Here is a 16884-nt window from a genome sequence, read left to right on the forward strand (position 1 = left end):
AATCTGTCATCAGAATCACCCGCACTAAACCTGTTACACAGGCTTGTAGTGCGAGTGATCCTGATTAAAACGCTCCTTACCTGGTTAAAAACGGTTCAGCGGTTCTTAAGATATCTATATTTTTAGTTTTCTGTTATTCCCTGGCTTGGGACTCAGTGGAAGGTGTTATCATCTGGGACTCAGCCACACGTCATTCTAGCTGGGCGGAGCTGCCGCCCGGCTCGTGAATATTCATGAACTTATCCTCATGCGCGGCCCTCCCCACCAGACCTAGAAAAAGGAGTTAGACTACGAGGATAAGTTCATGAATATTCATGAGCCGGGCGGCAGCTCCGCCCAGCTAGAATGACGTGTAGCCGAGTCCCAGATGATAAGACCTCCCACTGAGTCCCAAGCCAGGGAATAACAGAAAACTAAAAATAAAGATATCTGAAGAACCGCTGAACCGTTTTTAACCAGGTAAGGAGCGTTTTAATCAGGATCACCCGCACTACAAGCCTGTGTAACAGGTTTAGTGCGGGTGATTCTGATGACAGATTTCCTTTAATATTTTAGTATAGAACCTACCACTGAAGAACATTGAATATAAACAACTAATGATGAGCAGGATATATGCCATATTCGAATTCATGATATTTCGTCAATATTCGTCCTATATTCACGAAATTTGCATATTCGACATATTCGCAGTTATTTTCGCTTTGCGTAAATGCATACGCACATGTGGATAGCTATCTACCTATCTATATTATCTATCTATCTATCTATCCATCTATCCATCTATCTATCTATTTTCTAATTCCTGGTCTATTCTTGGTCTTAGTCTATACAGAAGTGATAATGGGTCTATGACATTTTTCATTTTGAATATTGTCATGTCATATTCTCAAATATCGTCACTATTTATCTACCCATCTAATTTTAGTGACGATATTCACGAATATGAGGATATTCGCGAATGTTCACATATTCTCATATTCGGTACAGTAAATAGTATAGGAGGCTTCTTTAGACCACAAGCTGGAAGCAAGGAGGGATGAGATCACTGTGATGTGTTCTGTGTGAAAAAAAAATTATGAACATTCGTCATTATGAATAGATAGCGCTATATTCGCGAATATGCAAAATTTGTGATAAATATTCAAAATGGCGAATATTCAAGCTCAACACTACAAACAACTATAAATGCTGATTGGATTTAGTGTAACACATTATGCTTTTATGTGCCCATATTGTTAAAAAATGACAGCCCAAAATTAATACTTGGACAAACCATGTGTGGTGCAGCGGGAAAGCAATTATTCTGTAAAACATTGCTGATTTCAGGAAGCTAAGGTATAAAATGACTGACACTGTAGCAATGCAGTATAAATCATCTGACTTATTTACATCCAATGAGGCATGATTCAGTGGGAAGATTGAATGTGCATAAAAATGTGACCACATGAAATACAAACAAAACAGAATGATATACTGCATAAGAATAGCTTATATCATATAAGACTGCAAAATGTACAAAAAGGCTGTATTGTTAAATAGAAACTGACAGGCTATTCATCCTCACTAAACAAATATACTGGGTTATAGTGAACAGTTTTAAAAAAAAATCATCACTTACTTTAATCTGTTGAGTATTTGTAGGTGCCATCGCCTTCTGGGTGTAGCGAGGCAGCGGCTCCTGTGCTCTGCTCAGTGACGAGGTGGTAAGTATAATTCTATTAATTGTATACATTATTCAGCCACACAGATAGTTGTATAATGTATACATACCCCTCCCTTCCCCAAAGAAGTGAAATGATTGTCTTCCCACTTCTGTACTGTATTATGGCACCAGCAATTTTCACTGAAACATTCAAAAGCTTAGAAATGTGTTGTAACCATCAGGTTTTGCAACAATTAGGTTGTGAAGGTCTTGAGTAGAGTTGAGCGAACTGTACAAAGCTCGGAACATTTTTGGTTTAACTCTTTTGTCACAACAAACCAGCAAATCTGCTGAATAACCCCTCAACGACAATGGACGTAAATATACGTCATGGTGCTGTGGTACTTAACGCACCATGACATACATTTACGCCCGCCATGACCGCGAGCACTGGACCAGTGCTCCCTTCATGCGCGGCAGGTCCCGGCTGCTCTCCGCCATTAACACCTCAGATGCCATCATCAATACAGATCACGGCATCTGCGGCTGTGCGGTACTTTAAATGGATGATCAGATCGCCCGCAGCGCTGCCGCGGGGATCCGATCGTCCAGCATGGCATCCAGAGGTGCCCTCACTTGGCTCCGGCCGTCTCCCGGGGTCTTCTGCTCTGGTCTGAGATCGAGCAGACCAGAGCAGAAGATGATCGATAACACTGATCAGTGCTATGTCCTATGCATAGCACTGAACAGTATTAGCAATCCAATAATTGCTATAAATAGTCCCCTATGGGACTATTGAATGTACAATAAATGTACAATAAAAAAGTAAAAAAATTGGAAAAATCCCCTCCCCCAATAAAAAGGTAAAACATCAGTTTTTCCCATTTTAACCTCCAAAAAGTAAAAAAAAAAATGTATACACATATTTGGTATAACCGCGTGCGTAAAAGTCTGAACTATTAAAATATATTGTTAATTACCCCGTACAGTGAACGGCATAAACGTAAAAAAATAAAAAATGTGCTGCTTTTTTGTCACATTTTATTTAAAAAAAATTATAAAAAATGTATAAAAAGTAAAACCTAGGCAAAAGTGGTACTTATAAATACTACAGATCATGGCGCAAAAGATGAGCCCTCATACTGCCCCATATATGGAAAAATGTGAAAGTTATAGGTGGTCAAAATAGGGCAATTTCAAACATGCACATTTTGTTAAAAGGGTTAGAAATTTTTTTATGCGGTGCAATTATAGAAAAGCATATAACATGGGTATCAATTTAATCATATTGACCCACAGAATAAAGAAAACATGTCATTTTTACCATAAAGTGTACAGCGTGAAAACAAAACCTTCCAAAATTTGCTAAATTGCGGTTTCCTTTTCAATTTTCCCACATAAATAATATTTGTTTGGTTGCGCCGTACATTTTATGGTAAAATAAATGATGTAATTACAAAGTACAATTGGTGACGCAAAAAACAAGTCCTCATATGGGTTTGTGGATAGGAATATAAAAGAGTTATGATTTTTAGAAGGCAAGGAGGAAAAAACGAAAATACAAAAAAAAAATTGGTCTGGTCCTTAAGGGGTTAAAGGAGTCATTCATCACAAAAAAAAAAACAAAAAAAAAAATTCACCTTCTGCCTCTTTCCCGATTTGCCGATATAGGTCTTTTTTCTTCTGGGTCCGGTCTTCTTCTGCATCTTGGAGCCTGACACGTCACACTTTTATCAGCTTATCACCGGCCACAGCGATGTCCCACCTCGATCGGTGATAAGAAGCTTGGGCTCAGCCTTCTCCCTGCTGCCCTGGTCTGTTACATGACACTGAGCTCAGCCTATTATCGGTCAAGGCAGGAAATTGCTGCAAACAGTGATAAGCTGATCACAGTGTGACACGTCGGGCTCCAAGATGCAGAAGAAGTCCGGGCCCATAAAATAGAAGACCGATATTGCCACATTGGGAGAGCAACAGAAGGTGAGTTACAGTTTGTTATTTTATTTTTATGCAGCCCGGGCACCATGGATATATATATATATATTCCCGCAAGGATTAAACAAAAGATTGGATTTAATGTTAACATGTGCATAAATGGAATAAGTAAATATAGTGGATGTACACAATTTATCCTTAATCATGTAAGCCTAGTCCCCGGTTTAATATTTATTCTTCGTTTCCTGTGCATACACAATAAATTTAGAATTGTTGTAAATTATAGGGGGATGTTCACACGACGTGATGCATATCATGCGGTTATCGATTTATATATATAAATATCTCGGATTTTGATGTCTACATATAGTTCAAAGTGCTTATTTCGGTAAATATGTACCTCTAAACCAATATGAATATCGGTATATACGATAAATTTTGAATTGTCGCAAATTATATAGGGGGGTGTTCACATGGTGTGACATACACCATGCGGTTATCGATTTATATATAATGATATCTCGGATTTTTTGATGTGTAGATAAAGTTTAAATTGCGTATTACGGTTAAATATGCACCCCTACATAAATATGAATATCGGTAATATTGGTAGATTAATCTTTGGACCATTTAAATTTGAATTTTACTTAAAACGTGAAAGCCGCATTGATTGCATCCTGGTGTGAACTCTCCTTGAACGATTAAATGTGATCATGATTCCCAATGCCATGTTTTGTAACCAACTGTTTTTAATTAAGATCCATGTGGTCATGTGACCAAATTCATGTGTATTTTAACCTGCATTTTTGAATGTGTGTCTATCTACGATTAAGCACCAGAAGGTGCGAAACGCGTCAGATTGTGTCCTGCCTAAGCGTGTGAATAAAGCCATTGACAAGTTTTACCTGCATTTTCTCGAGTGCCGGACGTTTTCTTTTCTTATATATATATATATATATATATATATATCCTTTAATCAACGCATTTGCTGGTTTACTGTGACAAAAGAGTTACAACAAACACTTTCCAAGCTTTGTAAAGTTCGCTCAACTCTACATTTCTAATATTCTGAATGTTGGGGCCATAATACAGTATAGAAGTGGGAAGACAATCATTTCACCATAAATTTTCCTCGACCAGGTGCTCTATGCAAGATTTCTGTCAGAGGAGTGAAGAGAAAAATGAGAAGAGTTGTCCAAGAACCAAGGACCACTTGTGGAGACATTCAAAAAGACCTGGAATTAGCAGGTAATGTTGCCTCAAAGAAACAGTATTTAGTGAGAAAAATTGTGACGTGTTCTATACTTATTTTATCCGCTGTAACTGAAAACACCCCTCACACTTTAGTAAATATTTTATTACATTTTTTCATGTGACAACACTAAAGAAATGGCCCTCTGCTACAATGTAAAGTAGTGAGTGCACAGACAGTGTTTAATGTTGTGTCCCCTTAAAATAACTTGAAACACAGCCATTCATAGCACCAAAAGTGAATACAGTGACCCCTCGACCTACGATGGCCCCGACATACGATAATTTCAACATGCGATGGCCTCTCAGAGGCTATCACATGTTGAAGGTAGCATCAACATACAATGCTTTTTTATGTCGGGGCCATCGCATAAACGGCTATCCGGCAGCGCTGACTGCTTCAGCTGCCACCAGATAGCCGTTTATGGTGCCCCGTGAGCTCCGGTGATGTCTCTTACCTGTCCTCGGGATCCTCTGCATTGTCGGCGCTCTCCATCGCTGTCATCATGTCTCTGCGCACGCCGTCCCGTCATCCAATAGGAGCGGCGTGCGTAGCAACGTGATGGCGGCGACGGAGCGCGCGGATGCCGGGGAAGCAGAGGCCTTGCCGGAGAGTCGGGGACACCTCGGGGACAGCAATGGACGGCGACATCCCGGGCAGCGGTGACAAGCGGTGAAGGTCCGGAGCGGCGGGGACAGGTGAGTACAACTTCTTCTAACAGTGGTCTTCAACCTGCGGACCTCAAGATGTTGCAAAACTACAACACCCAGCATGCCCGGACAGCCAACGGCTGTCCGGGCATCCTGGGTGTTGTAGTTTTGCCACATCTGGAGGTCCGCAGGTTGTAGACCACTGTCCTATACTTTACATTGCACGGATCCCTCAACATGCGATGGTTTCAACAAACGATGGTCCGGAACGGATTACCATCGCATGTTGAGGGACCACTGTACACCACTTAGTGAAACATTTCCAAATTGGCCCAAAGTTTCAATATTTTGTTTGGTCACTATCATTTTTCTACGCAGCTGTAATGACTCGACTTGGTTCTACTCAAAGGGTTAAGTTTTCTGGTGTCTTTATGAAAAATGCATTAACCGGTCTATTGTATATTCTTTAAGATGTTAATAGGCAAATCACATAATGGAAGTTAAAAATGTAGTAATTTTAGCAGATGCAGTTATAACTAATATATTAATGTACTTTACATGATAAATGATGAATTCACTTTTCATAAGTTTGCACTATTCAAATTGTTCTGCAGCCGTCTTTCAGTCTTTTAAATTAATTTACTAATGATGAATTATCAGGAAGATAAAAGCTTTTCAGTACAGGCATGGATTTTATTCTGTGGATAAAAAACTGGGAAAGTATGCTCCAAGGCCAGCTATTTCATGGCAGTTTTCTAGTGTTTAATGAAGTGATTCCAGTTTTGCACAGTCCCTCACTGGGACTAAAAAAAAAGTGATAAGTTTATTAAGAAAAAAAAAAAACTTGTACCAAAAAATGTGACAATAGTAGTCTATATAGTAGTAGTCCATAATGCAAATTCAATGTATTTGGGGTAAGTAAACAGCATTCATTTGAACAGCGGTGTAAGAAAAACACTATACTTATCAGTAGGACAGAAAATAACACAATGGGGTAAGTTTAGGTGGTAATATATAGTATAGCCTAATTATTAATGGATTATTTAAATAAAACTAATAATCATCCCAAGACATATAACTTATTAATGAAGTATTATCATAAATTGTTCTGGCTTCAGTGTGCTTTTGTGTCATTTACCTCTGACAGGAAGTTGTGTTGTCCTCTCATTGTCAGTGTGGTAATGATTCCAGCCCCGGGCTCCTTACTCTCTCCCAAGAAAACACATCTTCTGCTGTCTCAGGAAGTGTAGCTGGATTTCGTCGCTGAATCCTCCCTCCTGAGTTATGTCACCACCACTGACCAATCCCCACAGCCTATATCACTGCCTCATTGACATATATTGTATGACCCCAATGATAAGGAGACCCCTATAGGAGGGGTGTAGTCGCTTCTATAAATTTCCCGCTCACCCTGAGGGCATAAAATATGCACATGTCACCCCAATTAGGGGTAAAGAAGAGAGTGATATCATTTGCAGGCCGAGAAGGTCCCAGGAAATCAAGTAGTTGTCTTTATGGGATAAAAGATACAGGCAATAACGCGTTTCGGGGTATCACACCTCTTCTTCAGATTGAGAATGATGCACATTCTCAATCTGAAGAAGGGGTGTGATACCCCAAAATGCTTTATTGCTTGATTCCATATCCTGCACTGGCGGTGATATTTTCCTGTACTCCAGGTCACCTGATTACATGTAAATGCTCCTTCTATTACCAAGTGTTTAGGACTCAAGTACTCAACATCATTAAAAAATAAATAAATACTCACTCACTCCAATAGTTGCTCTGGTGTCCTGCTCCAGTCCTGCAGAATTTTTGAAAAACTAGCTTAACTTTACTCTTGTGTCATTGTGTAATGTACAACAGTACCTTTACATACACAGCAAGAATTCTGCAGCTTCTGTCCTGACCAGCAAATAGAAGCTTCCCTTTAAAAATCCTATGTTCCATATAGCCCTAAATCCAATTCACCACATGGCTCTTACCCAGCATAAGAATTATCAGTGGAGCAGAGACATCTGTCATTCTATTGTTCTTGTTGAAAATTAAAATGGTTATATTTGTACCAGTTGGTTTTGTATTGAGACGGCTGAGTGATACCATACCATACCCTGAGGAAGTTGCAATGGAGAGGAAATGCGTGGTGTTCCTGTGGAAGCACATGTCCACGTATTCTTTTCAATTACTTCTCCCCTCTGATCTCAATGTGGTTTATTCTGCTTATCTTTGTACTGTTAGTGTTTCACCTTATGGTACAGGGCTTTAGGCTTTGCCAGCTGCTCTTCCTGTGTTTAGTGAAGCTATGCATTGTATTAGACTGCGTATCATGATTCATTTATTGCTCAGCCTCACAGGATTGTTGTATTTTTTTTTTCTATGAACATTACTTCTTCTGTTGATGCTACTATAGCAGTGGTCTCCAAACTGTGGATCTCCAGATATTACAAAACTACAACTCCCAGCATGCCCGGACAGCCAACGGCTGTCCGGGCATGCAGGGAGTTGTAGTTTTGCAACATCTGGAGGTCCACAGTTTGGAGACCACTGCACTATAGGATCTTTGGGGGGGGGGAAATTGTTTTTATGATCATAATTTTTTTATACATGTGATGCCTCTGGCTACTACTCATGGAACTTTTTTATTGTTTTTAATTTTCAGTGTCTTTAATAATATTTTGTGTGTCAAAAAAGATTAAAATAAAAACTGCAGTGTTTCTTTATTATTTTGTAGTAGCTGAATGATACCAGTCCAGGCTGGCTAGACATCATCTAGTAACTAACAAGCCGCAGTACTCCATTCCCCAATGTCACGAAGAGCATAGCAGTGCCGGACTCTGGCGGGGTGTGTGGTACATGTTATATTGCTTTTCACAGTGAATAATTGAAGGCACATTGTTTATTCTACTTCTCCTCTTGGACACGGCCTTCCGCTCATTTGGATGTTTTTGCTCTCACTCTTTTTGCTTCCCTTTTACTAACACATCCAGCTGGCCACCAAATTAAAACAGCAGTTCAGCAGCCTTGGATAATGTTTCTTCCAGAAGTGTGAATAGTTCTAGAAAATGCAATTGTCATTGCTAGATGTAAAATATGGCATTGCGCGCGATTACATAACAGGACTGTACTGCAGTTGCCTTAAAGGGGTTATCCAACATAAGGTGACTTTAGTAATTAAATGTCATACAGTAATGGACATGCCTACCAAGGATCTGTGCTTGTGTTGGTGTTAAATGGTTGTGTCCTGTGTCCATCTGTCATTACTACTGTGCATAGGGAAAATCTATCAATCGGACTGGGGAGCCTGCACTCACAAATATGCGGGACTCCTGATTCTGCTAAATGTGTCATAAAGCTGATGTCTCAAGTGGTTCAAGCTGAGATTTCATACAACACAATAATCACCATAAGGGTGCTTTCACACTACGATTGTAGTGTACGGTTGCTGGATCCGGTTGGGAGGGGCGAAAACCGTCCACTCCCGTATCCCAGCCGGATCCAGCCCGAACCCCATTCATTTCAATGAGCCGACCGGAGTCAAATGCTGACTCTGGTTGTCTCATTTTTGCCCCGTATATAGTTTTCTGAACGGACCTAAAACCGTGGTATACCACGGTTCTAGGTCCGGTCAGAAAACCGTATTCGGGGAAAAATGAGACAACCAGAGTCAGCGTTTGACTCCGGTGGACTCATTGAAATTAATGGGGTTCGGGCTGGATCCGGCTGGGATACGGGAGCGGGCGGTTTTCGCCCCTCCCAACCGGATCCAGCAACCGTACACTACAATCGTAGTGTGAAAGCACCTTAACAAAGCACAACCCAAATGTTCATCCCTTCTCCCCATACCAGTCCTGGGTCCCTGCAGACAGTCCTATGCTGAAGAAAACAGGCCTGGTGGTCTTTTTAAAGGTTATTAGCTATAAATCCCCAGCATGCTGATAAATATATATATGTAAATGTAAGAGTGGACAAGCTAGCTAGATATGTATAATCAATTTATTATAAAATGAAAAACAATAAAAAGTATGTCCAAGCAGGGCCCTTGATATGGACTATATACTAATTTGTACACAAAATTCATACATGAAAATATATTACTTAAAAGTCATTGGAGGTGGGTTAAGGTATATATGTTGTAAAGTCATCAATACAGCCACCCACAAATAGTTCAATATACTGTTACTGTATCCGTAATGCGTTGATAGTTTGTGGCACAATATAGTTGATAGTTTGTAACAAGAGGCTGGTGCTGTGCACCACTCGCCGCACCGCTTCTGACGATCTCTGGAATAAATGACTCTGGCTTATCGGGACTGGCACGGCTATGCCGCCGGCCTGGGGATGGTGTCCGTGCGCTGGTCTTGCTTGGTGTCCGGAGCGGCACAGATTGGAGTCTGGCCAGTGATGGATTGGCGGTGGAAAGATGGCAACAGTCCAGCGGTGAGTGTAAGCAGACAGCATCCTCGTGTGTATCCAGCGCTACAGAGCGCACGTCTGAGCGGTGGGCTGCAAACTGGGAGGTTCCAGCAGTTGCAAATGCTGGAAATGCTTTAAATAGTTGTTCCTTCAGGGTGGTCTGTATAGATAGGGTAGGTAGGTATGCTAAACGCGTTTCAGGGTGACCCCTTGCTCAGCAGCAATGTAATAGGGGGTCACCCTGAAACGCGTTTAGCATACCTACCTACCCTACCGAAACAGCTGATAGATTTCCTTTAAAGTCCCGGAGGTCACCAGGGACAATTCAAATCTCACACAGGCATTATAAACTATACCATAAGATACTTTAAGCAGTGAATATTATACAGTCGTCCCTTAAGTTTAATATTAATTGGTTCCAGGATGACCATTGTATGTTGAAACCATTGTATGTTGAGACCATAACGCTATGGAAACCTGGTAATTGGTTCTGAAGCCACCAAAATGTCATCCAAAAATAGGAAAAAGTGAGTATTTAAGAAAAATAAGTAGATAAAACATATAGATAAAGCAAGTTCTTACATATAAAAGTGAGAAAGATCTGCTGGGACCTGTAAATCACTATCTATGTAGAGGACAGGAGCTTCTTCAGGGTCCAGTACAGTACACGCAATGTCCTAAAAAAGTAAAATGGAGCCGCTCTTACTTGGTGTCCAAAGGAGCAGCTAACTGTGGCACAGGTAGTGCAAGAGTAGTACAGAACATGTAATACCTCCTTGTACTGTAGGGAGGTGCTACTAGACAGCCAGTCAGTGCATACAGTTCAGTAATACAGGTGTTTTACCAGTGAATGTCCATTCTGATTAATAAGATCTTCCAGCCATTGACATGTGTCACAGATCTGGACTGTCTGTAACATTGCATGTTGATTCTGGTTTCAAGTTACAATGGTCCAGAACAGACCATTATATGTTAAAACTATTGTATGTTGAGGCCATTGTAAGTTGAGGGATCACTGTACATGACTAAGAAAGTGTTACATTATTTCACTGTGATAGTTTTCCGTTCTAAGTAATTAAAATTTGGAAGAAAGTATATCAAAGTAAAATATGTACTCAACACGCAATATTTGCCAACTATTTTTCTTATGATTTAAAATATGTACTCAGTTCCCGAATTACTTCAAAAGAAAGACTGTCTAAATGCCTTGGTTACTTGTTGAAGTCTTTCATGGCATAGTTCCTGATATTCCTATCAGTTTTTAATAGAGTGCTACAAGATTTTAAATGTAACCTGTTTAACCCTATATACCGTAACTACCAGAACTGCATCCTATATCATGCATTAAAGGAAAACAAAACTGTCATATGTTTTGTCCGGGACTATCCACGGGTACCTGTGGATAGTGCGGGAGACGCTGAACATTTTGAGTCCTACCTTGCCTGGATCCGCTGCGCCGTTCGCCCATTATAGCTGGTTTTCGGTATATTCAAATTAGCTGCTAACTGGCACGGGCGGGGTTAGTGCCTTCAACTGGCACTGTGACGTAACCGCCGCCCGGCCCGCAGCACCGCTGGCTAATGAATATTCATACGTTGTCTTACACTCTTTGTCTCATCGCGGCCGAGTTCTGGACGATACTGCGCATGCAATCTTACTGCAGCGCTTCTCCGGACAAATGAAGCAATGCTGAAGACCGCTTCTGGGTATAGTAGGAAATCCTGCGCATGCGCAGTATCATCCAGGACTCGGCCGAGATGAGACAGAGAGTGTAAGACAAAGTATGAATATTCATTAGCCAGCGGTGCTGCGGGCCGGGCGGCGGTTACGTCACAGTGCCAGTTGAAGGCAGTAACCCCGCCCGTGCCAGTTAGCAGCTAATTTGAATATACTGAAAACCAGCTATAACGGGCGAATGGCGCAGTGGATCCGGGCAAGGTAGGACTCAAAATGTTCAGCGTCTCCCGCACTATCCACAGGTACCCGTGGATAGTGCGGGACAAAACATATGACAGTTTTTCTTTAATGCTTCCTACACCACGGCTAAGTGACAAAGACGTTTGACAGCCTCTGGAGGTAGAAGATTGCCCTGGGACATCCAGGACATTCAGGTTGGTTAAAGATTAGGGAATTAGTGGGTGTGATTACAGCCCGAGGCGCGGTGACTGCTTCCATTATGGCTAGTTCATCCTAATAAGAATATACGCTGTGGGAGAGTTTTAAAACAGTTGTTCTTCTCTTTGGTTAATGAACAGGTGGACATACAGGTATAGTGGGCAACATTATTGTATGATATTCAGTAGAATGTGTTGATTGCAGTTATACTTGGGGTTAAACCTGATGACAGGTCCCCTTTAATACTGATGGCCTATTCTTTAGATAGGCCATCAATTGACTTCCAGGAGCCATGCTGGAATGAATGGACTGGCTGCTGTGCCAGGCATAGCTACTCGTACAGATGAGACACTGCATATGTGTTAACATAAAAAAAGTACCTTGTTCCCTTCAATGTATTGATGTGTGGGGGTCATAGAGGACAGACTCCCAGCATATAAACATTGGTGACCTAAATATCTCCTTTCAACCTTAAATACTTCAATACAATTAAATATTTTACATGAAGCCCAATTAGTCCTATGTACCAGACAATGGTAACCCAGAAAATAAACTTACTTTAGATTAAGTGTCCATGCAGCGCCACTTTTCTAGCACTGTGAGTGCAGTGCTTAACAAAAGAAGCGAGAGCTCCTGATATATCGCTCTTGCTTGCGGGAGTTCAGAGCCACTTGCTCAACTGGCAGTAAACACAAACTGGATGGACGGGAACAAGGAGCTTCGTGCAGAGTGAAAGAAAAAATCCCTTATGTGCTGCTTAATAAATTATTGCGGACCTGCACCTGAGTGACTATTTATTATAGTGTATATTACTTGGAGATGTGAATATCTTTAGATACATAGGAATTTACATAAATACTCTGTTGTATGTTTTTACCTGTATATTTTGGACTGTGAAATGAAGGTCAGCAAATGACAGGAAAATTTGTATTGTCATGACTTTATTTTTTTTAACACGTCACAGGTGTGGACCCACTGTACCATTTCAGGACTGCGCAGGATTTCCCGGGACCTGCTGTATGTGACCACCAGCCCCACCCACTCAAGACTAAGAACTGCTCGCTCCTGCAAGTTTAATATTGGGTCCCACAGGCTCCCAATCCTATTGTAGTTCTCTAATGATAAACTCATAGAAAGAAATCAAAAGGGGCATGGATGTCTTTTTGGATGGTACCAATACAATAAGTTATAATATTAGATTGTCTAAAATGATCATTGAGCTATTGATTTATTTTGATTGCCAGATTTGAATTTTTATTCCCTATGGTGAAGAAAATGGACTTCTAGATCATGGGGGTGTATTGTCTTATTCTGGATCAACACTGTAAAATAGGCTGAACAAGATGGACATACATGGTTTTTGCGCCCCTGTTATTATGTCAGTTTAGTTTCAAGGTGTGCTTTTAAATTAAATTTAAATTCAGTTTTTGTTCCACTGCAAGTCCCAGCGAGCCCACAAGTCTCTTAAAGTCACTGGTAACCTCCTTGCGCCTAACTGAGCTGTCTACCTCAGTAAAGCTTCCGTTGTTCTGTAACTTTGCATCAGAGTGATTATTTGCCCAGTGCCTAGCCCAGAAACCAGTGGCCATACCTTGGGGAACTTTGCCCTGGCGTCACGAACACAAAGAGTTAATGCCATCTGTCCCTAGGGTAATAACATCTGCCCTTCATCACACCCTCACCACAACTTTTGACATCCTACCAACAGGATAAGCGTGTGCGTCTTATGCAAAAAGTACCCCCCCCTCCAGTCTGAACTGTGTCCAGTATTGCAGAGAAAAATTGCGACAGAAATTGCGCCAGAAAGTGTATGGGACATTGTCAGTGAAACTTGTATGTTGCGAGGCGCTTGTGAATAGAGATAGAGCCACATACATAGTAACATAACATAACACAATGTAACATAGTTCACAAGGTTGATAAAAGACCAGAGTCCATCAAGTTCAACCTATATCCCTAATGAGTCCCTACTGAGTTATTCCAGAGGAAGGCAAAAAAAAACTAATACTTGAGGTAAAAATTCTGGAGGATTTGTTTGTCTTCCATCTGCTTTTGTTAATTTGGTATTGTGTTTACAAATCTTATTCTTCAATTTATATCTGCCAAAGAAATATACAGAAGACTTTTTTTTTTCAATCATAATTGCTTAAAAAACAAGGCAAATAGATATATATATATTTTTTAGAATAATACACAGGTAATACAGATGCAAATTATCTCTTTCAGAACTCATACAATACTGATAATTGTTATTTCAATAGGATGATGAGCATAAACATCTGACTGCAAACAGAGTCTTTGAATATCACGAAAACTAATACAATAGTGAACACCACAAAGGGTATAATACACCTCTGTCTCCAGTGACAAAGTTTAGCATGTTGCTAAAAATACATAAATAACACCTTAAAAAAAATAATAATCATTTGTAATAGCCATGTTACAACTTCTTGAATAGAATGCCAGGAGTGACATAGAAACATAAATGGTGATACAAGTAGCATATACAGTTGGTGGAAAACTACAAGAAACTTCTGACCTCTCCGATTGCCAACAAGGGTTTTGCCTCCAAGTACTAAGTCATGTTTTGGAAAGGGGTCAAATATTAACTTCACTGAGTAAAATGCAAATCAATTCAAACCTTATTTGAAAGGGCTTTTTCTGGGTTTTGTTGTTGTTATTCTGTCCATCACTGTTCAGATAAACTCATCATTACAATTTTAGACTGAGTATTTCTTTGTCAGTGGGCAAATGTAGAGAAACCGCAGTGGTTAAACAAAATGTCCTTTACTGTAGATATTACATCATTGATATACATCCTTCAACCAAGAAAGAAAAGTTGTGGAATTAAACTGTAGAAATCACCAGATCGATAGCCGTGTTTATAACATGCAAATGCAAAATAAAAAAAGATGCAAATCCAAACAAAATATTCAAACCATCTCGATTTATTCTGTATCAAATATGAGAGTCATGTGCAGAAATATGTGTATTTACATGCCTTGGCATGCTATCATTGAGGATATATTATTGGTTATCTAAGGACATCTGGGTCATAGCCAATGTCCCGCAAGTGCCCTCTGATGGTTTGTGCACACAATGTTTGATGCCCTGGATGTGTGACATCCAAGCATTACTCTTGTAATCTGACAAGCTTTTGCCTTGTGCACACTGCAGAATCTCATTGAGGACAATGGTTGGCTGCTGCACAGAATTTTCAAATTAAACTTTTCTGCTCAGAAATTTCTTAGTGTGAATGTAGCCATACTGACATCCAGATCGTTGTTGGTCTCCCAACCACTGGGATGCAAACTTTTGTTCAAGTGCTGAATCCTGGCCTATGTGTGTAGGGATCTACCAGAGTAAAGCCAAGTAATAAACCAAGTGGTGAAAACTGGCACATTAACAAACAGGAGGCATCAATCATACTGTACTGACTTAATTTGATTCCCGAGGTTTCATGTGGCTGAAAAAATGTTTCTATCAACCTAGCTTTTATACCACTGAAGCCACTCCCACATGCTGCAGATTATAGGTAGACCCCTGACGTAGGTACCTTGAAAACCGATATGCATGAGGCCCCTCTCCTTTTTTAGATCATTTTCTAGGCTGTTACTATGTAGCTATTGCAGACAAGAGTATATGCACTTGCAAATTTTAAGCACTTTATTATTTTATTTGCACATTTGAGCTATCTCATTTGATGTTTATTTGTGTTATACCTGGCTATTGTTCTATATCTATAGCCATAACCTATTATCGTCTTTTGTAGCTGTAGGGGGGATGTTTTGTAGCTTGTTCCGCTACAAACCAGACATTGATGTTTTTAAATGTTTACAACAATGTGTAGTCTTTTTCATACTATATCATAAAAATGTAAATTTAAATAGCGGTTGTGTGCATATTATTCCTTGCAGTCTGCTTTCTTGTTTTGGTCTGTATGCTCTATCGCAATGTTGCTGCATCCTGCTAATTGTATTTGAAGTGGTGCCTATACCGTTTGTTGTTGTATATTGGAGCTAGGTGCTTGAAAATGTTTTGCAGATCTTAGCGACACCTGCTACTTCCTTATGGCTTGTCCTTCTTGATATTGCACTTTCAATGTTGAGTGTATTTACTAAGAGTTCAAAGACGAGCCATGATGTAAAATTCCTTTAAGAAGGCATAAGAGCAATGTTTTGTCATTTTTTTTCTTAAAGGGGTATTCCAAGATTTTATTTTATTTGACGGTGAGACAGGGGCTTAAAAGTTAATGTAGTTTATAATATAGTATCTATACCTGTGTTTGATGGCTGGTCTTGAAATTCTTATGTGATCTTTTCTCCAATGTTTATTTTTAACAGTATACAAAATAAATGTTTTCTCATCTCTTCTCAGGTTGCAGTGCGACCCGAGACATTACATCACTTGTCAGGCATACAAAGGAGCCTGTCTGCTTCAATGGGTTGAGCGACCGCCAGGTAGGGGAAAGATCATTCTCCAAAGGACTGCAGGAAATTGTCCCAGGTGTGTTTCAATGGGTGCCGTGGTTGATGTGTGGGAGGATGAAAAGTGACCTCCCACTTACAAACAAGGGACCCTGGGACTTGTAGTTGAAGGGAACTCCAACATAAAAATAGGCCTTTCACGAAAAGAAAGCAGCAGCATTGTGGTGGACTCACAACACAGCCATTTAGCACCAGGACAAGCACAGACCCTTCCTAAGCATGTCCATTAGTGTCTGACAGGTTAGTACTAAAATTACCTTACGGTGGATAACCCCTTTAACAGACATGTGGATTGGGATTATCTAACATCAGCAAAATGACCTTGTGTTGATCTGGTGACTGACATTTCATCACATAGTTACATAGTTAGTACGGTCGAAAAAAGACATA

General features: G+C 40.2%; 1 long non-coding RNA gene across 1 annotated transcript; it reads left to right on the forward strand.

Annotated features, from left to right (window-relative positions):
- The first annotated feature begins 883 nt into the window (after positions 1-883).
- LOC130368166 (uncharacterized) lies at positions 884-16844 on the forward strand. The gene is made up of 3 exons (XR_008892306.1): positions 884-1703; positions 4718-4825; positions 16385-16844. It is a non-coding gene; the product is annotated as an uncharacterized LOC130368166 (long non-coding RNA).
- The last annotated feature ends 40 nt before the right edge of the window (positions 16845-16884 follow it).

Source organism: Hyla sarda, chromosome 4, assembly GCF_029499605.1.
Source record: "Hyla sarda isolate aHylSar1 chromosome 4, aHylSar1.hap1, whole genome shotgun sequence".
Lineage (NCBI taxonomy): Eukaryota > Metazoa > Chordata > Amphibia > Anura > Hylidae > Hyla > Hyla sarda.